This window comes from Chlorocebus sabaeus, chromosome 20, assembly GCF_047675955.1.
Source record: "Chlorocebus sabaeus isolate Y175 chromosome 20, mChlSab1.0.hap1, whole genome shotgun sequence".
NCBI classification, from domain to species: domain Eukaryota; kingdom Metazoa; phylum Chordata; class Mammalia; order Primates; family Cercopithecidae; genus Chlorocebus; species Chlorocebus sabaeus.
This window is the reverse complement of record NC_132923.1, coordinates 85,830,983-85,856,997: the sequence shown is the minus strand read 5'-3', so window position 1 is coordinate 85,856,997 and position 26,015 is coordinate 85,830,983. Positions and strand designations below refer to the sequence as shown.

The window sequence follows — 26,015 nt, the reverse complement described above, 5'->3', positions numbered from 1 at the left end:
CATTTTTCTGTGATTTTCCCACCTCTAGAACCCGTACACAACTTGTCACTTGTTAAGGAGAACTGTACTAAAAGTTATTGATGTCTTAAGTCTTTACACTAGAAAAGGTAGACCAGCTGGAAAACTAGACATACTCTCTTGATGATTCAGTTATTGTTTTCATCCTTTACCCACGTCCATTCCACCCTGGTGCCTAGTATTTCTGCTTTAAAACAAAACAAGGACAACTTTTTTTTTTTTGAAGATTAAGCCTGAAATTTTAGTGTGAATTTCCCTTAATGTCCAATCTTCCCTTTTTCTCGACATTAAGTCAAGTAGTTGAAGGACAGAGTTCAGAAGTAGCAATCTGAAAACATATTTTAGTTCTAAAGTTTTAAAAGAAAATGCCACCCTAAAAGTGCTTACCACTAATGGGTTTTTAATCACAAAATGAAGCAAATGGTTAAATAATACATTTCCCAAAATTATATCATAAATACACTAAGTGTAATGTAGACTTTTTCTCCCTGAGTGTAAGAAATGTAAAATTACAAAATGTTTAAGTATTAAAGTGCAAATATCAAATTTTAGGGAATGCAAAACAGCGAGACAAATGTATAAATTATATATAAAGGTCATAACTATTTTAGGATCTGCAGAAAAATAAATGTAGAAACTTTTAAAATGAGCCACTCCCACAAATGGTACTTAATTTCCACAAAACTTTTTAGTAAAAGAGTATACAATATTTTTAGGCGTACATTTACCTTAAAAATTTTTTTAAGGAAGTAGAAATATTAAACTTCCAAGACAATTTTCCAGCATCTACTACTCGGTCATTTTAATTTACACTTTTCAACAACATATTTCAATAGTTATCATTTACAAATTCATACACACTTTGTTCATCATCTCCCACATGATCAAAGATGTTTTATGTGAAAGTTCCCTCCTACTTCATAAGCTCTCTGCCCTCACTCCAAAAAGAACAAAATGCCTCAAGGTTTATTGAAGGACATGGTTCTGATGCCTGACCTAACAAGGATTGGAATGGCTGGGTGGCAGGCAAGTGGTTTTCAATAATTTATCTTCCATGATAGTATAAAAGAATATAGAAAGAAAAGATTAATCCTTTTAATTTTGCAGTAAAATTTACATTCTCTAAGTGCAAAAAGACCTCATCATCTGACACCTTCAACCACAAATTACTAAATAAATTTATTTTTGATGGCAACAAACTTAAAACACTTATTTAAGAAAAAACAGAGATTGAGGTGGTTTTGAAGTAAAAGTGTCACATTTTGGATTTTAAAATTGAGTCAATATACAAAATATACTACTTTAATAAGACGAATATTTTTGAACAAAACACTAACTGAAAGTAATTTTTTTTAAAAAAACCCTCTTACAAGTCACAACTGTAAAGATGGCCGGTCATGATTTTAAAATCCAGTTTAATGGACTTCACAGCATCCAACATGTGTTGGCATTTACTTTATTTAATTACAATAAAATTTATCTTTAGAGATTTCAAATATAAAAGCATAGGACGTTCATAAAGCAAAAGAGTACTTCTCCAGTTGCTTTGTTCTCGGCTGGTCGGAGCACAGTAGAGGGAGAGGACGCTCTATCTTTTCATCAGTCTAAAATTTGTTAGGCATTAAAACATCGCCATATTACTCTGGCTCTGTGCAGGAAGTAGCTTTGCTAATCTAAGTATTTTAGAAATGAGTTATGTGGTCCCCTCTAGGAAATATGAAAAGCCATTATTCAATCTCAAAAACCTCAACAATATTCTGTAAGCCTCTTGAACATGCCGAAATATATAGGATGGAAGAAACGGTGCTGCTTGGGTCCTATTTTCAGCGACCTGAGGTGAGGAGGGGTCTGAACTTATTCAGATGCAGAGAGTGGGGATGCAAGTGCTAACTAATGTAGTGTCCAGAGCTCCAGGGGACGACGCTGTTGTTAAGGATGGAGGATACAAAGCAGAGGATGCGCTCTCAAATTCAGTTCTTCACCGCTGCGTCCGCATCCACATCGGGAAACTTGGGCTCAGCCTTTGCCCAGTAAGCTGAAGCCAGGCTTACATCTGGGGTGGAGGGCACTAACATGACCTCGGCTCAAGTTCTGGTCCCCGAACTGCTAACCAAAGTGTCTTTTATCACATTTTGGTAGTGAATTAAGTTTTCTGATAAACATTATGCATCTTGCAACGGTGTGATGAGTTCATGTACACACACACCACAATGGGTGGCTGATCAATAAGTAGATTAAGTATTCTGTCCCGAGAAAGCAATATGATATATTTCCCTTATCGTATTGATCAAAAGAACGTTGTGGATGGAGTCAGTGGCCCAGGACTGGTTTCGAAATCTCAGTTCCCAAAAAGGTGCTTTCGGCTTTTGCCAGGGGTAGACGTAAATAGTCGATAGGCGCCGGGCAATCACAGTGCTGGAGCAAGAAAAGGTCGTGCTCACAGCCTTCCTGGATGCCCTAAGCAACCTTCATCAAAAGGCTACGGGGGAAAGTCCCTGTCTCGGTCTCTGGAGACTGTTCTGCTTTTATATGGCAGTCCCATGAAAACAGATCCACGCAGGAACCTAGTGAGAGGCAGGAAATAAACTTCCCACCTGAGACCCCGGGTAAAGGTCTGCCCATAGCCAACCCAAGCCCTCCACGGAGGGGCTGCGAAGACATCTTTTCTGTCCCTCTGTCACTCCTCCAGACTCCAGCTCCAACTCCCTGGGCCCTAGTGAGGAAGCTGGAGCCCAGAGCTCCCTCAGGGCGCGCAGAAAAACCCGGGGTGGGGGTGGGGGAGCTTCAAAACCGTTAGCTCGCGTTTTTTCCCCCTCCCTCGCTAAGGTTTCTTTTCTTTTCTCTTCCTGTCCAAATATTTCAAATTTCCGCGCCTTAAATAACAGTCTCCTTTTATTTAGTTAGTTTCCTCGGCAGGTTTGGCCGCCCGCTTGTCTCTGCCCCCCTACGGGCCCGGGGCGCCTCGGGCGCCTCGGTGCTGCCTGCAGCCCCCGCGCGCTGCCCCCAGCCCAGCTTGCGCTGTACAGAGCGCGCCCGCCAGAGCCACAGCCCCCTCCTGCCGCGACCTCGCCTGACCCGGCTGTCCCGGCACCCGAAGCCAGCTAAGGCCGCCCCCAGCCCAGATGCCGGCCTGCCTCTCAGCTTGACTTCCCTCCCCGGACTTTGGAGCGTCTTCTGCGTTAGGATTTGGATCCCGGTGGCCCTGGAGCGGCAGAAGGGCCGCGGCGATAGGAAAGCAGCGAAGGAGGCCAGTGGCCGGACTCTGCCCCAGCCCCCACCCGCGGGTAACCTTGGAGGCGCCCTCGGAGTGAGTGTGTGCGCTGCCGCGCGGCCGGCCGGGGCAAGCAGGAGCACCGCGCCGCGGGCAGGAGGCGGGAGCGGGGAGCGGGGGGCGGGGAGGGGGAGCGGGCGCCAGCGCCTCCCGGCCGCGGGCGCAGCACCCCGGGAGCTACATGTTCCCTGGGCGGGCAGGCGACCCCGGTCCTGGCCCTAAGGCAGCGGTCCCCGAGGAGGCGGCAGCCATCCCACTGGACGGTTCTGGCGACCTGTGCCTGAGGACCGGGGCGGGAGGGCGGCCAGGGAGCAAGGGCCAGCGGGCCGGTGAGTGCCTAGCTCTACGCGGAGGTGAGCTGGCGGCGGGACGCGGCGAGGAGGCTGAGCAAACGGCGCCCGACGCCGATGCCAGCACTCCCTTCCCCTCCCCCATGACAGCTGAGGACAGCCGGGCTCTGAGCCTCGCGTCCAGTTGCGAGGAGGCAAATGCCTCTCTGGCTTCTTAGCCCCTCAGACTATTCGGGAAGTTGCCCTATGGTTTTGTCTCTCCCCGAACCCCATAAATTACTAGACACCCAGGACTGAAAATGCACGTTCAATTCCGAAAGACCCTCCTCCCGAAATACCGTGAACTACAGGGCTCGGGTGCGCAAAACACCTAGAAAAGGGTCTTTTTTCAACCCAGAATAGTTTTGAAAATCGAATACTGTATGGATCATCAGCGACGCCTCAAAACAATTTTTTTAAAAATCCCCAGATCTGGACACAAACTTGCTAAATTAAGGTTCCAGTGAAATGTTTTGTCATTTGCTCTAGAAACATCGTGCGAGCTTCAGGTGTTAGGATGTGGGTTTGGAATTTTCTGTGGTGTGTTTAATCCTCAAAGACATTAAATAACAGCATGGTTACACTCCCGGCAAGCGAGCAAAGGTTATCCTTGCCACCACAGCACCTGCAGAAGCACAGTGGAACTCAAATATTTTGCTTCCTGAGTTCTAAAATGGCTTCTGAACTGTCCAGAGGTACCAGCACATAGGAGCAGGGGGACCGGAGACCGGGGGAGAGATTATACGTTTAAAAAAACGACACAGATACTATTACACTTCAATTGTTCCACCTCACCTTTCTCCCCCAGCCCTCATCCTCATCGGACAAGGAAGAATTTTAGTGTAGGCCTGTTCAATAATTCTAAATACAGCCTTTTTCTCTTCTCTCATGTCTCCCCCCACCACCAAATAAAAACAAAAACAAAAAACAACCAGCCAAAAACATCAGCTCTTTGGGGGAGGAAGTAAAAAACCACCAATCCTTATCCAACTACACGTCATTTCTTTTGAGCACTAAGAAGAAATGCTACTTACAACCAATGCTATGAAAGAAATAATTTATCAGGACTTCATACGCATTTAATTTGGTATAATTAAAGTGATATTGTCTTTTAGCATGAAAATAATTGGACAGTTTCTGAAACTGATGCATGAAAAACTCAAAAATCTTCCTGGACATTTTTGGAGGCAGAAGTAACTACTCTTAGTTACTTAGAAAAAGCTGATACTTTATCTTGACCATATAAAGCAGTATCATGCGAATTTTATTTTCATTATATGTCTTAGATTTTCAGATTAGTTGTATGAATAGTGAAAGATCACATAAAAAGGAAACTGCCAACATTTTTTAATGTTGAATTTTTAATTTAGAAATGCAACTAAATTATTTATCACAACTCTATTAAAATACAGTCCACTCCCTGTTCCTTCTCAGTGGACAGTCTCCACAACTGGCTGGTAAAGAAGTTTGTCCTGAGTTTAAAATTTATGCTTTGGAAACATTATTTTCTAAAATAAAAAAACACTTACTGATTTTTAGGAATAATTATTCTATAATTTGGCTGTTCCGTGCACAACTAATGTAACAGTATATCCTGTGTTACATTTTGGAACTTTTTTGGGAATTCTTGTTCCATGGTTTTCTCCTTCCGATAATTTTATTAAAAAGTAACTGTCCTCAGTGATATATCAGCATTCTGATACCGATTCTGCTAATTCAGGCACTTCACACCAAACCTATACAGGCCATTTAAAAATGAACATGTATTCTTATTTTTGTCAAACTTTGGAACAGCTGTGAATGAATACTAACATTTGAAAGGCCTAGAATAATTAATTTGCAAATCAGCAATAATGTTATAGTGTGGTGATGATTCAAGATGAAATAAAAGCTCATATATTAGAAGAATAGACAGGATGAAATTGTTAAATAATCAGTACTTGCTGATTAACAGGATAATATTCCTTGTTTCAGTATTCACATAGACAATACTGTATACTGTGGTATGCTTTTTAACTATGAAAGAAAACATTTAATAATCATCATGAGATATAAAAGTAATTGATCACTCCAGAGTCTCTTTTTCAAAACATAATTAAAAACAATGGTTTAGAAAATATTTCACTATACTATCACCTATAGTTTTGGCTGGCCACCCCACTTTTTAAAAAAATTTCTCTGTATATTTTTTTGTCTCCACATTTTAGGTGATGAACAAAAATAGCATGTAGATAGACGTTTCCAATACTTCTTTATTCCTGATTCTTCAGCCATTGATTTGCCTGTTCACAAACATTACTTCAACTTTTAAAGTCATATTTAATGATGCTAAAAAGTAGTTATTATCCCCATTAATTAAAATTTATCATAGGCCTATGAGTGAAAAAGCATTCAGCCTATATTGTATTTAAAATAAAGTTAAGTGAAAAAAAGTATACATTAGGTTACATCAATTGTGTATTTATGTTTAGCATATAAATTACTTGAAATGTTTTATAATATTTAACATTTCAACACATGCTAACATTTTCAGCATAGAATTAAGATCTGGAAAATCTTAATTTGTGATCTTCAGAAAATAACATTTTAATTTGTCATATTGATAAAACTAATCATTTTAAGAAAATGTTAAATTGTTAATACTTACAGAAAAATATGAGGAAAAGACTATGGTATGAAATCCAAAGCAATTTTTAAAAAATAAATTACTCCTACTGGTAAATTACATATTTTAATTGTATTGTTATTTTATAGTTACATTTTGCACTTTGTATGTGGACTAAAGCTTGCTATGTTTATCCATAAGTATATAGTTGATACTAACCAGTTAATCAAAATAATGTTTTTGGTCCTGTCCTATATGAGTATCCTTATGTATATGTGGGTGTGCTAAGATATTTCTTACTAAAGTTCAGTACTGAGTAAATGGATGTGGAACAAATACTATCAATTCACTTCACATTACTATTTTAAGATGACAAATTATTATCTACTAAAGAAATATAAGCTGATAATTTTTTAGTTATAGGTTAAATCATTTTAATTAATGATCCTGGGAAAGATATAAATTAAAATCTTAGCACTGAAAACACCAATGCAGGTCCCCATTCTACCTAAGTTAATGTTTCAAAAGCTTGTCATAAGGCAAATATATTAAAAAGCCACTTATCCACAATTTAGAAATTTCAGACATTAGAAAAGAAAGTATGATAGTGACAAGAGGAATAATGAATATTTTAAATGTTTTAGATAGCAATGCCTGTAGGTTAATTTAATATTAATTACATGGTGGACAATTTGCTAAAGAATCCAAAAGCAAGGACAAAAAAAGACCAGTAAAAGACATTTGCCCAAGAATCCAAAAGCAGGGCAAACAAGACCAAAAAAATTTCCTTCATTATATCACAATGGTAAATATAAACAAATTAACTTTCTTGGTATGGAACATTTTCCAGTTTTGTGGGAAGTTTTTTTATCATTTTCATTTGGATAATGCTTTTGAAACACATAGTAGAAAAACACACTACTTATGTATAAATTGCATACATAATTTACATGTTTTACTAACATACAGCAGACACATATTCCATCTAAAAATAGCAAACACAACATCATTCTGAAAGGGTGAGTGGATACAGTTGGACATCTGGACTAGACTGAGGAACTATTTAATGTGAAGCCGGAGTAGGGCCACATAGGAGGGAGCACTGAACTGACTGAAGGCTGGTTAATTTACTCAAGACTAATCAAAATGACTCTGAGCTAGTATAAATTGCCTGCAGTTGTTTAAATATACCATGCACCTAATGGAAAAGCAAATAACTGTATAAAGACAGTTAACAGAAAGAATATATGTATGTCTTTTTAGTCCAGAGGGACATCACAGATGTCATAGAGAAAATATTAATTTGGCAATTTAATAGATAATTGTACATAACAACATCAGCTGAAGATCAATGATTGCTTTCATTTTATTTTAAAAAGGCTTATTTATCATATTTTAAAGGTTCAAAATGCACAGTTTTTCAAATATATGACTACTGTCTATAAACAATAAATATTAACTTATTAATATTCCAATTTTTAAAATTTCTTCAAGAAGTACTCCAGAATACTTGTTGGTTCATCAAGCCTTATTGTAAGATCTTACATCATGCCCTAGGATCAGCAAGTAGAGGTTTTGGCTTACCAACATAAAAGAATTTTAAAGATTAGTGCCTTCTAAGGAAAATATTCTGATTTGAATTACTAGGATGGAGATCTGGGAATTTTTAGTAGCACTTTTTTGTTTTCCACAAACAAAGATATTATCTTTAAAATCAATATACAATTAATTTATCATTTCTACGGTAAAGTCATGTTTTATATCATTGTTTTGACTCTAAATGCATAGAATTTGAACAATAGAACAGTCTATGGCCATTGTGAGGTTTCTCTACTCAGCAACAGAACATGCTGAAGAGAAAGCAGATTGAAATATCCGACATAAAATTCAAGCTATGTAACAACAATGATACTAAATTACCTGACAGAAAAATCACCTCACACAAAAATCATGTACTAATTTGGGGAAAAGGAGTGGAGAAAAAAGCATTTAAATTCTTTCCATTAAATTAAAAGATTACTGTCTCCTATCCAATATTGTCGGAGGAAATAAAATCCTAGATATTTAGGGAAAGAATCTGAACATGCTAAAAACAAGTGGTCTCCATTCACAAGTGTGATGGTAATTGATCTGAGAGGACGATCTGAAGATGTTTTAATGTAGTTGTGAATATGTTAGCATAGAAGAATGCTAAAAAAATTGAATTATATTGAATTTTATCATAATTTGAAGGTTATTAAATCATATTTATACAAAAAATATACTTTGATAAGTGTCTTTTCTTGGTACTTCTAATTTATTCACTTATTCAGTGTATATTTCAGTGAAAGAAAAGAAACACATAAGCAAGCAAGTTAATAAATCAATATTTATTTTGCATCCGTATGACCTAGTTTAATATTTAAGACTCCTTCATGGATTGGGCTTTATTATCCCATCTTACAAATCAGGAACTCAGATTTGATGACGCTAAGTCACTTGTCCACAGTCACAGGCTAGTAATTTATAGCACAAAGATACAAACTGGTGTCTTTTTCTACTGCACTATGGCCAGATGGAAAGATCTTTCAGGAAAATTACCACAAATCCATCAACTCAACAATCACATATTAAGGACCCATCATTATGGTCACTTAATAGGTTTACAGTCTTGGGACTAATTATATCTGAGGCTTTCCACATCTGTGAAATGGGGGTAGTAATACCTAATTTGCCATGTTATTGTAAATAATAAATGAAATGTGTGCAAAGTTCCTGGTACTCAGTAAGCCTTTAATAAATTGCAGCTATTACAGGAATACACAGTAATAGAAAATCCATGCTTGACCTCAAGGAACTTAAAAAACGATTTGGGTAAATAAAGTTTACATATGGCATACTAAAGCAACTGGAAAGTAAGCAGGGTATAAGCAAGTGCATAGTAGTGTGTGGTGCAGATTGCACCCAAAAGCAGCCTTATTATGGAAAATCTTGTAGAAGGCTAATGATACGGATTCGAATGTCCTACAGTGGAAACCTTTCCTTACTGAGAAGAAAAAGGAAAAGCTACCTCAAAATGTTTGTTTTTCTAGCATGTAACCTCTGAAGGTGTTTATGTCTAACAAATATATCAGGTGAACAATGGAAAGTGACTTCATGGACAGAAAACATAAAAATCATACATAAGCAGGTATTTTGAAAGATACCTCTTTCATTATTTTGAAATAAGTAAATATGATACTCTGATACAAATAAGAATAGAAAAACAGCAAGGAGTTTCATAATCATTATAAAATGGGATCCATAATAAGTAGTATAGAATAGTGAATGGCTTTAGGGCAAAATAAACTTATTTCTAACTCTGGTATTTATGTATCACACCTTGGAAGAGGCATTTCATCTTTCTGAACTTTACTTTCTGTATTTGAAAAATGGGTATAATAATATTTACAGAGTTGTAATATTTACAAATAATATTTATTAATAAAGTCACTTCAAACTCTAATATAGGAAACTTGAAAGGTCATAAACCTACAGGTTTCCTGAGACCTAGATTTAATTATATTAATCAGAAAAAAAGAAAACCCATCCTAGGTGACCATGACCCTGAGTAACACGGACATTTGTGAATTAATGAAAACTTCAAATTAAGACTTAAAGTTATCACTCCAAGCAACTTTACCTACCTATGCATCTGCTCAGTATACAAGTACATTCAGTTTAATAACCAACAGGTAATTTAGGAAATATCTGTTGTATGTGAGGTATTGTTCTATATGCTTGTATTCAATGGTAAGTAAGACACCATCTCAACTCTCAAGAAACTAGCAATTTTGTGAGACAAAAATGCCATGTATAGAATACAATAGAATATTAGGCATAACTGAGATGTAAAATAAATAATAAATTTCACTTGGAAAGTAATAATAAGTACCTGAGAGAAACCAAACCCCATTTTCAGAAAGTTATTATTGAAGAATCAAGTAGACTTCCATTTCCAACAAAATGAAAATTAAATATCCTAAAAAATCTTCCCAGCACAAAACAAATTGCTACATAAAATATTTTTAAAAACATATTTTGGAATGCAGAGTTGCATTAGTAAAAAAGTAAGAAAAATCTACAGAGACCAAAAATGAAAGCCAAGTCCTGATGCCAGTTGCTCTGGGGGCAGCTACTGACCCCTGGTATATTAGTTTCGTAGGGCTGCCATAAAAATGTACCACAAACTCAGTGCCTTAAACAACCGAAATTTATTGTCTCACAGTTCTGGTGCCTGGAAGTCTGAAATCAAGGTGTTTATAGAATTGGTTCTTTCTGAGGGCAGTGAGGGGAATTGTTTCATTCCTTTCTCCTGGGTTCTGATAGCCTCAGGCATTCCAGGCTTGTAGATGGCTTTCCTTCAGTGTCTTCACTTTTCATAAAGACATCAGTCATATTGAATTAGGGCCCACCCTAATGACTTCATCTTAACTCGATCATCTGCAAAGATCCTATTTCCAAATAAGGTCACAATCACAGGTACTGGAGGTTAGGACTTCAGCATCTTGTGGAGTGACACAGTTCAACTCCTAACACCTGGTAAACTACAAATTTCATTTTAAAGGGACTCAGAGAGGGATAAAAGCCAAAGCTTAGGGCAACTGCAAAGTGAGAAGACTGATAGAAGGCCCCTTTATAAAGCTAGTATCCCAAAGGACAGTACACCTAGGGAAAAGTTAAATTAAGTGTTTATTCAAAATTTTTGCTCATCTTTATGTTTCTGTTTCATTATCTTACTATTGAGTTTTGAGAGTCCTTTATACATCCTGCATACAAGTCTTTCATCAGTGATGTGTTTTGTAGATATTGTCTCCCAGTCTGTGGCTTGTCTTGTCATTTTTCTTGTGTCTTTCCCCCCCACCCCCAAGACAGAGTCCCACTGTGTTGCCCAGCTGGGCTCAACTCCTGGGCTCAAGTGAGCCTCCCACCTCAGCCTCCCAAGTAGCAGGAATTACAGATCCGTACCACCATGCCCAGCTTGTGTCTTTTGAAAAGAAGTTTATAATTTAATGATGTTAGGAAGAGCTGTATAAACTGATATGGAGTCATGAATGAATGAACAAAATATATCTATACAAAGAAATATTTTTAGTCGTAAGTACTGATAAATGCTACAACATGGATGAACCTTGAAAACATTATGCAAAGTACAAAAAGCCAAGAAAAAGACCACATATTGTATAATTTCATTTATGTGAAATGTCCAGAATAGGCATATTTATACAGACAGGAGTAGATTAATGGTTGTCAGGAGCTGTAAGAGGGGAATGACTGCTGATGGGTACAAAGTTCCTTTCAGGGTGATGAAAATGTTGGTGAACTGGATTGTGGTGATTGCTGAACAACTTTATGAATATACTAAAAACCACTAAATTTTAAACTTTATTAAAAGGATGAATTTTATGAGATGTAATTATGTATCAGTTTTTTTAAAAGAAGAGAGAAATTGAAACTTTTTTTAAAGATGTACATCTACTTCCCTTAATACGAAGATAATGATGACTACAAATATAACTTGTTCTTTAGATTTTTAATTTATGTAGCTTCTTGGAGTACTGAGAAGAGTTTGTTTCCTTATTTCTATCCCACTATAGACAATGAAGAAAAGTGTTTATTTTGCTTACTTCACTATCTAATTCCTAGCGTGGTAACTAGCACTTGGTAGGCACCCAGTAAATATCTGTTGAATTTAAAAAGAAAGTAGAACGAGTGATAGAATTAAGAAATCCTATTTTATTCCCACCAATGTAATATTCAATTAGAAATTACTGTATGAAACTTTGCTGGGGAACAGGATATTTACATAATCTCAAAGTATCCAATGGAGAGATCTTTTGGACACCACTTTAATCAGTGATCAAACTTAGCATGACCATAACGGAATGAACTGACAGTTGCCTCCTGATGTGATATAGTGGGAAGTACACAATATCAGCTATGAAGTATTCTTGCCAAGAATGTTTAACCTAATTTTTGAAAGGCAATACAATAAAAACGGATTGTAAGACATTCTGTGAGACAACTGGCTAGACTATTTTTATTTATTTATTTATTTTTGAGTCTCATTCTCTCATCCAGGCTGGAATGTGATGGCACCATCTCGGCTCACTGCAACCTCCACCTCCCAGGTCCAAGTGATTCTCCTGCCTCAACCTCCTGAGTACCTTGGATTACAGGCATGTGCCACCACGCCCAGCTAATTTTTGTATTTTTAGTAGAGATGGGGTTTCACCATGTTAGTTGGCCAGGCTGGTCCCGAACTCTTGACCTCAGGTGATCCACCCACCTCGGCCTCCCAAAGTGCTGAGATTACAGGCATGAACCACCAGCGTGCCTGGCCTTTTTTTTTTTTTTTTTTTTTTTTTGAGTTAAGAGTTTTGCTCTTGTTCCCCAGGCTGGAGTACAATGGCGCGATCTCAGCTCACCACAACCTCCACCTCCCAAGGTCAAGTGATTCTCCTGCCTCAGCCTCCTGAGTAGCTGGGACTACAGGCATGTGCCACCATGCCCAGCTAATTTTGAATTTTCAGTAGAGACAGGGTTTCTGCATGTTGGTCAGGCTGGTCTTGAACTCCTGACCTCAGGTGATCCACCTGCCTCGGCCTCCCAAAGTGTTGGGATTACAGGTGTGAGCCACCGTGCCAGCCCACCTGGCCATATTTTTATAAGTCAATATTATCTAAGGGAAAAAAAGCAAGGGGAACTTTTGTAGATAAAAGTGACTAAAAAGATAATACATGCAGCAACAATGCATGGTCTTTGCTTGGATTCTCAACTGAATAAAGACAACTTTGAAGGACGTTTGTGGACAATTAGGGAAATGTGAATATGGACTGACGATTGGACAAGATTATCATATCAGTGTTAAATTTCTTGGGTGAGATAATGCCATTGTGATTACGTAGGAGAATATCCTTGTTCTTAGAAACTACCAAGAGCTGATATTTTGAAAAGGTTAATAATATTGATAAACCTTTAGCTAGACCAAGAAATACAGAAAACAAAATTTATTACTACAGATATTTAAAGGATAAAGGAAAATACTGTGAACAAATTTATGCCAAAAAGAGAGAAAAAGTAAGAAAGAAATTGAATTCTTAATTAAAAACACTCCTGTAAAAGAAACTCCAGGCACGAATGACTTTACTGGTTAATTTTACCAAACTTTTAAGAAACAATACTACACAAACTCAGAAAATAGAGAAGGGAGAAATAATTTTTTATTCATTTTATGATGTCAGCATAACCTGATACTGAAACAAGCATTACAAGAAAATAAAAGATTATGCCTCATAAACATAGATACAAAAATTCCTTTTTTCATTTTATTTATTTATTTATTTATTTTTGAGACAGAGTCTCGCTGTGTCACCCAGGCTGGGATGCAGTGGCACGGTCTCAGCTCACTGCAACCTCCGCCTCTGGATTCAAGTGATTCTCCTGCCTCAGCCTCCTGAGTAGCTGGGACTACAGGCATGTGCCACCATGCCCTGCGAATTTTTTGTATTTTTTTTAGTAGAGATGGGGTTTCACCATGGTGGCCAGGCTGGTCTCAATCTCCTGACCTCAAGTGATCTGCCTGCCTCGGCCTTCCAAAGTGCTGGGATTATAGGCATGAACCACTGCATCTGGCAACAGATACAAAAATTCTCAACAAAATATTAGCAAATAGAATTCAGTAATATGTAATCTAGTTTGAGCAAGTGAAGTTTAGTGCAGAAGTCCAAGGTTGTTTTAACATTCAAAGGTCAATCAATTTAGTTCACTACATTCACAAAGTATAGGAGAAAAACCATATGATCATCTCAATTAATGTAGAAAAAGCATTTGCAAAACGCAACATCCATTCATGATTGAAAAATAAACTCTCAAAAATAGTAAGAAAATAGAACTTCTTTATTCTCTAAAGGGCATTTAGGCAAAATTTACAGCTAACCTCATTTTTTTTCCCCCACTGCGAGACAGTCTCGCTCTATCACCCAGGCTGGAGTGCAGTGGAGCTATCTTGGCTCACTGCAACCTCCACCTCCCAGGTTCAAGCAGTTCTCCTGCCTCAACCTCCCGAGTAGCTGGGATTACAGGCACGTGCCACCACGCCCGGCTAATTTTTGTATTCTTAGCAGAGATGGGGATTTCATCATGTTTGCCAGGCTAGTCTCGAACTCTTGACATTGTGATCCGCCTGCCGTGGCCTCCCAAAGTGCTGGGATTACAGGTGTGAGCCACCGTGCCCAGCCAGCTAACCTCATATGTAATTGTTACACTGAATGTTTTCTCTCTCAGATCGGAACAAGGTGAGGATGCACACTCTACTTCTATTCAACGTTACACTGGCTATCTTAGTCAACACTATCTTAGCCAACACTAAGCCAACTATATTGGCTCCAGCACAACACTAAAAATGCACATAACCTTTGATGCAGCAACTCTACTACTAGGAATCTACCCTAAGGAATTATAAATTTCCCTTAAACTCATTTGTACAACTGTTTACTTGACATCTCTTATTGTGTGTCTAGTAGGCATCTCAAATTTATGATGTCCCAAACTAAACTTTTAACTTTTATTCCATAAAACCTGTTTCTTCCGTGTTTCCTCTCAATAAATGGCCTACAATCACCCAAATGCTAAGGACAATCAATCTTGATTCTTCCTGTCTGTTATCTAAATTATTAGCAAATTCTGTCAACTGTATCACCAAAATATATTTATGTTTTATATATACTATTTATATTATGTATCTGTATTATGAATCTGATGACTTTTTACCTTTTTCATCATTGTGCCTTACCGGCTCTAATTAGCTGGCATACCAATCTCTGATGTAATCACTATGGCTTTGGCCAACCTTGAGTCATGCCCATCTCTGGTGCATTGAGTGATTTCTCCCCAAAGCACCTGGATGAATGGATATTGCCAAAAAGATAGATTTTGGTTAAAATGCTGCAGGATGACTGTTTAATTGCTTAGGTTATCTGTTTATATTTACATATGTGGTAGACTAGGAAAAATGGAAAGAAAAACAGCATTTAGTGTTTATGATGTACTATAAAATATTCTTATGTGTAAACATAAGAAAACATGCTTGTTTTCAAATGTGAATTAACTTAAGCAACCTAAACAAATCTTTTAGCATATTTTAAATTATCTAGAGCCAGTTTATTCTTTTAAAAAGTCATATTAATAACTTAATAAATCCTTTTTGACATAGAATGGAACAATTTGATGTTATATGCAATATGACAGATTCCTTTATATGGCAAAAATACTTTTTTTTTTTTTTTTTGAGACAGAGTCTTGCTCTGTCACCCCGGCTGGAGTGCAGTGGTACGATCTCAGCTCACGCAACCTCCATCTCCCGGTTCAAGCATATCCTGCCTCAGCCTCCTGAGTAGCTGGGACTACAGGTGCCCACCACCATGCCCAACTAATTTTTGTATTTTTAGTAGAGACCGGGTTTTACCATGTTGGCCAGGCTGTTTTCTAACTCCTGACCTCAAGCAATCCACCTGCCTCGGCCCCGCAGAGTGCTGGGATTACAGGAGTGAGCAACCACACCCAGCCTAAAAATACTTTTTTCATCCTTTGTTTTCTTTCTTTCTTTTTTTTTTTTTTTTTTTTTTTTTTAGATGGAGTCTCGCTGTGTCACCCAGGCTGGAGTGCAGTGGCTCGGTCTTGGCTCACTGCAACCTCCACCTCCCAGGTTCAAGTGATTCTCCTGCCTCAGCCTCCCGAGTAGCTGGGACTACAGGCGCATGCCACTATGCCAGCTAATTTTTTTGTATTTTTAGTAGAGATAGGGTTTTACCATGTTAGCCAGGATGGACCTCGTGATCCACCCACCTCATCCCCTGAAAGTGCTGGGATTACAGGCATGAGCCACCATGCCCAGCCAAAAATACTTTTTTCTAAGGAGCTATTTAATTCAGTGCTCACACAATTAAAACATAAAAGTAGGCCTGCTTTACATTTTTGTTCAAGTATCCTTTAAAACCTCTGCTCAGTCTATTGTTGATTTATCTGGTTTCTTCATTAGACCCCCAAGAGAACAGTTTTCTTCATTTGAAATATATAATTGCCAATTAGGGCATAGTTCTAAACTTGAAACAGTCTTACAAAAGTTATCCTATGTAACTGTAGTAACTGCTTTAACTGCAAAATTTTAGAAGAATTATAACCTTTAAAAGAAATGTTCTTTATATTTAATCTCATATGATTATTGCTGTTCAAGAAAGTTATGTCTGTCGGATGCAATGTGTACATTCAATACACATGTATTAATTACATCCAACAGTACCACTATATGTGAAGACTGTAATAGGTGGTAAGGTACAAAAACTTAATTTTTGCCTACATGGAATTATAGTTTAGGCCTATTTATATAGAAGTGGTTTGTGCTGCCTCCATATGATCTACGCTTAAATATAGTTTATTTTATTTATTTATTATATTTATATTAATATAATTTATTTTCAGCTGACACCTAATGCCTCGTTCCCATTGACGCCCTTGTCCTTCAGGTCTAAGGGTGTTGCTAATGGCTTCTGGCTGTCTTTGGTTCTTAAGATGTTTTTCTTCCCTTGTTTTTTGTTTTGTTTTGTTTTGTTGTTGTTTCCAAACGATTGCATTTATTATAAACAAGGGTACAGACCCTAGACTCAGAAACACAACAGATTCAAAGCTAAGACAGCTCTGGTGAAACAGTAATAGAGGGAGGAGGAACACTGAGGTATTCATGTCTGGGCCAGAGCTGCCATCCAGGGCCCCATACCCCACCTTTGGTCCAGATGGCCCCTTGGCCCAGGTGTCTCTGCTGCCAGAACACCCTGGACTGGGGTACAGGAGTTGCATATTCCATGAGGCTGGTGTCAGGGAAAGCAGGGACGCACAGTTGCCAGGTTGTCCATCTCCTCTGAGCCAATTTCCCTCCACAACCCAGGGGTTTCAGTCTCATATCAACGATCATGTTTTAAAACAGAAAACAGGCAAAATGGCTAAAATAAAATGAAAACACTGCAGGGAACAGACCTGAGTGTGCTGGTGGACAGGAGCCCTGCTCACCTGTAGGAAGGGAGGGGCAGCAAGGGCAGCAGAGCTCCCTGTGGGCAGCTAGGCTGTGTGTGGATGTGGCCCTCTGGGTGGTCCCAGGGAAGATGCAGGAACAGGGAACAGTCCAGGCAGACAGCTATCAGGTGAGTAGGGCTCTGCCTGAGGAGTTCTGGCATCAGGCGGCTGCCTGACCCCCAACAGGCACGACACAGGCTCCAGGGAACAATGGGACATCTGCCCAAAGGATCAAAGCCCAACTTGGTCAGATCCCAAGCTTCACCTGCATCACGTCGAGCAGCAGCTGGCTACGCTGCAGAAACCAGAACACATCTGCATCATACAGAAAGCTGCGCCATTCTGGTGTGACGGGCCATACTTGGTCACCCTAGGGTAAGCTGGAGAAGAACTCCAGATGTGCCTTGGAGAGCCCCCTACCTCTCAGGGGCCACCTCACAGGGTGCCCTCACCACCCCATTCTTTGAGTTTGGCTTGAGATTTTAGGAAGCGTAATTTCAGGTGAGGAAGAAAACAAAGTCTGGTCCCAGCCCACTCTGGCAAGGATCGTTCCCCACCTCGTCAGCATCAGAGGAAGCCACATATACAGGCAGGACACACACAGCACGCATGGGCCGCAAGGAACCGTGCCTGCACACCACTCACACACACACAACATAACCAAGTGGCAGCCAGAGAGGTCGGGGGACGCTCAGAGGACCATCTTCAGGGCATCCATGTAGGCCGGGTTGTAAGGAGGCTGGCTGGCGGGGTAGGGTGCGGCTGCTCCTCCAGCCGGGGTCCTGTGGTAGGCCGGCGGGCCCATGGGCTGGGCCAGGTAAGGTGGTTACTGCGTTGGGTAGGGTGCTGCTGGCATCCCTGGCTGAGGTGGCATGGTGTGGTACCCCTGGTAGCTTGGTCCAGGGTAGCTGGGCGGCACATTTGGAGGCTGAGGATAAGGGGCATGCACCACAGTGGTGGATGTGGTGGTGGTGAAAACCGGACGTGGTTGGCGGCACGTCATGTACAGGCAGCAGCAGGAGCAGGTGAAGCAGATGATGACAGTGATGACAGACAGCACAAAGATGGTCAGGCCAACGGCCAAGGTCGCTCCGAACCCCATGTTAGCCTCTGCCTTCACCCAGAGGCCTCCTGTACCCCTGGGCTTCCCCTCTTCCCATCGTGGACCACTCAGTTTCAACTTTCTCCCCTTTTGGAGAAAAGGCTGTTTTTTTGTTTGTTTGTTTGTTTTGAGACAAAGTCTTGCTCTGTCGCCTAGCGGAGTGCAGTGGCACAATCTCAGCCCACTGCAACCTCTGCCTCCTGGTTTCAAGCCATTCTCCTGCCTCAGCCTCTTGAGTAACTGGGATTACAGGCGTGGGCCACCGCGCGCCGCTAATTTTTTTGTGTTTTTAGTAAAGACGGGGTTTCAACATGTTGGTCAGGCTGGTCTCAAACACCTGACCTCATGATCTGTCTGCCTCAGTCTCCCAAAGTGCTGGGATTACAGGCATGAGCTATAAATAGTTCTTCTATAAAACTCTCTTAATTTAAGTCCTTCTGATTATGCCATCAGTTTTATGCAAGGACCTTGATTAATACAATCTTTGTGAATATGTGATCTGAATGAAGGTTGATGTTTGAAATACTCAGATTTTGGTTAACTATAGATTTGTTTGAGTAAAAAAAGCTTGCTGCTTATTTTTGAAAGTAATGCTCCCTCCATCTCTTTTATTCTTCATCTCAACATTGTTTGTTTCCATAACTCTTATCTAAAGAGTTTTGTATTAATAACTCTTATCTAAGATTTAGCCTTTTTACTTGTTTTTTTATAATCTTCTCTAGTAGACTGTAAGTTACATGAAGACAGGGACCATGTTTATTTTTTCACCATTATATTCCTTGTGACTACCATATAGTAGATAATACAAAATTGCTTGTCCACTTATTTAACAAACAATTATTAATTGAGCACCTAGTATGTGCCAGGCCATTTTAGGTTCTGGAAACAGAAAAACATGGCCCAAGTTCCTTCTCTTATGAAATGAATAAAACATTGAATTCCAAATATAAGTCTGTGTGATATTAATCGCCCTTACATTAAAACAAGGCATTCTATGAACAAATATATTTGGGAAATATTTACTTGAAAGTTAATTTTTTGTTGATTTTTGTCTTAGTTACGTAATAGGCACATTAGAATTTCCAAGAGGTAATTGATATATATGCAGTGTTTTCCAAACTTTTGAATCACAAAACCCTCTTTACAATGAGCAAAGATTAAGACTTTAGGCCCGGCATTGTGGCTTATGCCTGTAATCCCAGAATTTTGGGAGACCAAAGCAGGAGGATTGTTTGAGCCCAGGAGTTCAAGGTTACAGTGAGCTATGACTGTGTCACATGATAAGGCTGTGTCCCCCCCCCCAAAAAAAAAAAAAAAAAAAAAATCAAGGTAGGCCATAACTTTTTTTTAACAAAGATGGGAGAATGGTTGTTGTTTTTGGATTTTTTGGGTCAGGAAAAATTTGACTAGAGGTACAAATTACCTGTCAAGTCCATTGCCATTTGTTATCCTTTAATTGATTAAAATTATATAATACCTGATAATCTTCATGAATTCAGGAACCTGTGATGACTCTTTTAAAAGATACATAAGAGGGAGGCTGAGGCGGGTGGATCACTTGAGGTCAAGAGTTCGAGACAAGCCTGGCCAGCATGATGAAACCTCATCTCTCTTAAAAATACAAAAATTAGCTGGGCATGGTGGTAGGCACCTGTAATCCCAGCTACTCGGGAGGGTGAGTCAGGAGAATTGCTTGAACCTGGGAGGCACAGATTGCAGTGAGCAGAGATCATGCAACTGCACTCCAGCCTGGGCGACAGAACGAGAGCTGCCTCAAAAAAAAAAAAAAAAAGATTGAAAAGAATTTTAAACAGTTTTGCGGTTGACTCATGGGGTGATGTATAATTAATAATAGATCTTTAGTATAATAATTTGCTCCTGAAGAGATGTGCATGACGTTTAAACAGTTGGTAAAATTTCAAAATCATCAGTGTTCAATTCAGGGTCATACCAAGATAACTTTAATGTATTTTACTGACTCATCAGTATGTACTACTGCACAAACCATATACCTTCTCAATTCCACAATGTGTGTGCTCTTTTTCTCCCAGAAGAGGTCGTAGTTACACCTCTTTTTCTTTTTCTTTTTAAAATTTTTTTTAGGTGGTGGTCTCACTGTGTTGCCCAGGCTGGTCTCAAACTCATGGGCTCAAGTGATCCCCTTGTCTCAGCCTTCCAAAGTTCTGGGATTACAGGCATGAGCCACTATGCCCAGTTTAGTTACACCTCCTAATCGCTATGTATTTGAAAAAATTTATCATCATTGAGCCTCAGTTTCTTCAACTATAAAATGAGATAATAATAGCTACCTCACAGGATTAAATAAGTTCATATACATAAAATTTCTCTCATGAGTGGGAGATTACAGACAAGCCAGGTAACAGGCTAGAATAATCCATGTGGTAGTGGACTAGAGTTGGAGACATCAGTAAGAACTCATGTGTAGATACAAATGGTTACATTTAGAAATATTTACAGATATGTGTATACACATGGATTAGTATACACACATATATTTCTTTGATCTGTCAGCTGAGAAGGCCTGGAAGAAATGATACCCCATTAGCAATGAGCAGACTTAGTGCCCAGATCTTGGTTTCTAATACTATTCTCTATGAAAAGGATCCAGGGCTTCTTGGAGAAATAGCTGATTCTAGGGACTGGGGCAGCAAATATACAAGATGAACCTGGATCATCTTGTAGGTAAGGAATTTTTCAAAACACACCCTCCACACCCCCCCTCCCCCATACACACACACAGATGGGATATGTCAAAGGGGCACAAAAGCCCATTGAAAGAACCCATAATGACCAAAAGTGAAACAATTTGAGCAACGAAATAAAGTAGCACTGGATTATACCCAAAGTATAAAATAAATATCTAGGAGTCCATACTAATATAAATAAATGATTGAATAAATTGATAAATTGAAGCAAATAGATAAATCTCTCCTACCAAAGAGTTCCAAATATATTATGCAGATACTCCACCCTAAAGAAGGGGAGCCTCTCCACTCCTGAAGTGTGGGCTGCATATAGTGACTTTTCTACCAAAGAGTACAATATGGAAAGGCAGAAAAAAAGAGACATTTTACAGTGGAAAAGCCCGACAAACACTACTTTAGTTGGATGATGAAAGTCAACATCAATAGTCCTAAACCATGTTGGTGGTATATAATCCTGCTATGTGATAAAAATGGCACTTTACATTTGTGGTCTTCCTTTAAAAAATTTATAACCACAGTCTAATCATGAGAAAAACATTAGACAAATTCTAATAGAGAGGTATCCTACAATATAACCTTACCAGTACTCCTCAAAACTCCCAAGGTCATCAAAAACAAAGTCTGAGAAAATGTCACCCTACGGAGACAACAGAACTAGATGTAATGTGAGATCCTGGATGGGATTATGGAACAGAAAAAGGACATTAGGTAAAACTTAAGAAAACATGAATAAACTGTGGACTTTAGTTAATAATAATGTATCTTCTGGTTTATTAATTATAATAATGTATCATACTATAATGTAAGATGTTAATAATAGGGGAAACTGTGTGGATCAGGTGGGGGGTATAAGGGAACTCTCTGTACTTACTACCTGCTTAATTTTTCTGTAAATCTAAAACTGTCCTAAATAATAAACTTGATTAATGAAAAAAAGCCTCTCATGATGCCTGGTATGTGAAAGCTGATAATCATTGTTATCATCATTATCATTATTGGTAATATAACCTATGTTTTTCTAATTTGTACTAGTTTATGGTCATATATATAATTTTAACTTATAATAATCATCCTTGTTTCAATGGAAGCCACTGTGGCATAGAGAAGAAGCATGTGAGCTTTAGAGAAAAGCACACAGATTAAAAGCCTGGCCCTGAATCTTTACAAGCTTTGTGACCTTAGGCAAGTTGTACTTTACCTCTCTAATTCCCTTATTTTGAGGATGGGGCTAAAAATAGCACCTACAATGACTGTATAGAGTTATTGATAGAATGACATGTAGTAAACATTCTTTCATTCATTCTATTCATTTTTATTGAGGGCCTACTGTGAAGAGAACCAAGAAAGAAAAGGGCTTTTTTTTTTTTTTTTATGGAGGGAAGACAGAAAATAGTAGGAGTTCAGTTTTAGACCTGTTGAATTTGAGATGCTTATTAGATTTCCAAGTGATAACGTCAAATAAATGGTTATACATGAGTGTCTTGAACGCTGAGAAGAGGTTAAAGCTGGAGATAAAATTCAGCTTTACAGTTTTGGGACTGGGTAAGTTGACCTGGGGAACATACGAACAATCAGAGCTCAAGTATCAGAAGAATGAGGAAAAAATAAATAAACGACTGAAGAAAAAGAATCAGAGAGGTGAGGAGAAAAATCAGGAGACAATGATGTCATAGACATAAGAAAGAAAAGTTCAAGAAGTGATGAATACTGCAAAGAGGTCAAGTAGAATGAGGAAAGATCGGATTTGGTAATACTAAAGTTGTTGATGACATTGGCAAGAGTAGTCTCAGTTACATATGGAGTAATAAGGGCAGAAGCCAAAATGAAGTGGGTTGAAGAGTAAATGGCAGATGGGGAAGAATGGACAATGAGTATAGAAGAGCTTGAGAATTTTGCTCTGAAAATGAGCAAAGAAATGAGGTGATAGTTGAGGGTGAATTTAGTGTCAAGGGAAGGTTTCTAAATATAATATAATAGAGTATGCTTGTAGCAGTAGAATGATCCTGTGAAAAGTAAAAAAATCTAGTGTACAGCTGGGTACTTAGAGAGGTTTTTTTTTTTTTTTTTTTTTTTTAAGGTACTATTATTATTATTGGATCTTCAATCTCCCACCTCCAAAATCTCACCCAGCTATGTCTGGAAGTCTGAGCATATCTCATGTGAGATCATGAATAGTCCCTCTTCTACCATCTGTCATGCAGTACTCTCCTGCTAGACTCCCTTCAGTGAAATCTCCTGACTTCCCACTGCCTGTAGTATTATTTAATGATGTCTCTGCACTGCCACTGGCCCTGATGCCTATCATCTTGAGTATTCTGATGTTCATTCCAAAGGGATTATCTCCTGATGCTCCCAAAGCTGATGGAAATCCTTTAGGTGCCAAAATACTATAAACTTCTTCAAGTTCTCAGTGGGCAATATTTGGGGCAGAAGAGGTAAGAATGCCCTTCTCCCTCACTTTATATACCTGGGAACCAAGCAATGCCAATTGTGACTTATGGTCTCCCAGAGTAATTTCTAAAAATAGTCGTTCAGGGCAATCAGACAAGAGAACAAATTAAAGGGCATCCAAATTGGGAAAGAAGAAGTCAAATTATCATTGTTTGTAGATGATAGTATCTTATATTTGGAAAAATCTAAAGACTCCACAAGAAACTATTAGAACTGATAAACAAATTCAGAAAAATTGCAGGATACAAAACCAACATACAAAAATCAGTAGCATTTTTATATACTTACAGTGAACAATCTGAAGAAGAAATTAAAAAGTAATCCCATTTACAGTAGCCACAAATAAAATTAAATACCTAGCAATTAACTTAAGGAAAAGATCTCTATAAGGAAAACTATAAATCGCTGATGAGAAAAATTGAAGAGGACATCAAAAAATGTTAATGGAGTGGAAGAATCAATGTTAAAATGTCCATACTACCCAAAGCAAGCTACAGATTCAATGCAATCCCTATCTAAATACCAATGACATTCTTCACAGAAATGGAAAAAAAATCCTAAAATTTATATAGAACCACAGAGACCCAGAATAGCGAATCTTAGGATAAAGCAAAAAGAACAAAACTGGAGGAATCACATTATCTGACTTAAAATTATACCACAGAACCATAGTAATCAAAACAACACAGTACTGGCATAAAAACAGACACAATAGACCAATGGAACAGAATAGAGAACCCAGAAATAAATTCATACACTTACAGTGAACTCATTTTTGACAAAGTTGCCAAGAACATACACTGGTGAAAGGACAGTCTCTTAAATAAACAGTGATGGGAAAATTGGACCCCTATCTGCAGAAGAATAAAACTAGACCCCTATCTCTCACCATATACAAAACTCAAATGAAAATGAATTAAAGACTTAAATCTAAGACCCCAAACTATGAAACTACTAAAAGAAAACTTGGGGAAACTCTCCAGGACATTGGTCTGAGCAAAGTATTTCTTGAGTAATACCCAAGAAGCACAGGCAACCAAAGCAAAAATGGACAAATGGGATCACATCACGTGAAAAAGCTTCTACACAACAAAGGGAACAATCAACAAAGTGAAGAGACAACCCAAAGAGTGGGAGAAAATATTTGCAAACTGTCCATCTGACAAGGGGATTAATAACTGGAATATATAAGGAGCTCAAACAACTCTATAGGAAAAAAATTTAATAATTCAATTAAAAATGGACAAAATAGTTGAATAGCCAGGTGCTCGGTGGCTCATGACTGTAACCCCAGCACTTTGGGAGGCCATGGCGGGTGGATCATGAGGGCAGGAGTTCAAGATCAGCCTGGCCAAGATGGTGAAACCCTGTCTCTACTAAAAATACAAAAAAAATTAGCTGGGCATCGTGGTGGGCGCCTAAAATCCCAGCTACTCAGGAAGATGAGGCAGAGAATTGCTTAAACCCGGGAGGCGGAGGATGCAGTGAGCCAAGATTGCGCCACTGCACTCCAGCCTGGGTGACAGAGTGAAACTCCACCTCAAAGAAAAAAAAAAAGGTTGAATAAACATTTCTCAAGAGAAGACACACAGGCCACGTGTGGTGGCTCATGCCTGTAATCCCAGCACTTTGGGAGGCCGAGGCAGGTGGATCGCCTGATGTCAGGAGTTCGAGACCAGCCTGGCCAAAATGGTGAAACCCCGTCTCTACTAAAAAAAAAGTTAGCGAGGCATGGTGGTGCGCACCTGTAATCCCAGCTATTCTGGAGGCTGAGGCAGGAGAATTGCTTGAACCTGGGAGGCGGAGGTTGCAATGAGCTGAGATCATGCCATTGCACTCCAGCCTGGGTAACAGAGTGAGACTCCATCTAAAAAAAAAAAAACAAAAACATACAAACAGGCATAGGTGCTCAATATCACTGATCATCAGAGAAATGCAAATCAAAACTACAACGAGATATCATCTCACCTCAGTTAAAATGGCTTATATCTAAAAGACAGGCAATAACAAATGCTGGTGATGATGTAGAGAAAAGCGAATCCTTGCCCACATTGTTGGTGAGAATGTAAATTAGTGAAACCAAAATAGAGAACAGTTTGGAGGTTCCTCAAAAAACTAAAATAGAACTATCACATGATCCAGATTTGGAAGCAACCTAAGTGTCCATCAACAGATGAATGGATAAAGAAAATGTGATACTTATACATAATGGACTACTATTCAGCCATTACAAGAATGAGATCCTGTCATTTGCAACAACAACATGGATGGAACCGAAGGTCATTATGTTAAGCAAAATAAGCCAGGCACAGAAAGATAAACATCACATGTTCTCACTTACAGGTGGGATCTAAAAATCAAAACAATTGAACTCATGGAGACAGAGAGTAGAAGCATGGTTACTAGAGGCTGGGAAGGGTAGAGGGGG

The 26,015-nt window shown here is 38.8% G+C and overlaps 1 long non-coding RNA gene and 1 pseudogene across 1 annotated transcript in view; one reads left to right on the top strand and one right to left on the bottom strand.

The window, feature by feature from the left end:
- Positions 1-2,791: 2,791 nt before the first annotated feature.
- Positions 2,792-26,015, top strand: part of LOC140709241 (uncharacterized) — a 35,404-nt gene continuing 12,180 nt past the window's right edge. The window contains exon 1 of the long non-coding RNA XR_012089669.1: positions 2,792-3,325. This is a non-coding gene — a long non-coding RNA (uncharacterized lncRNA). The remainder of the gene's footprint in view (positions 3,326-26,015) is intronic.
- Positions 17,769-19,953, bottom strand: LOC140709240 (protein shisa-5 pseudogene; annotated as a pseudogene).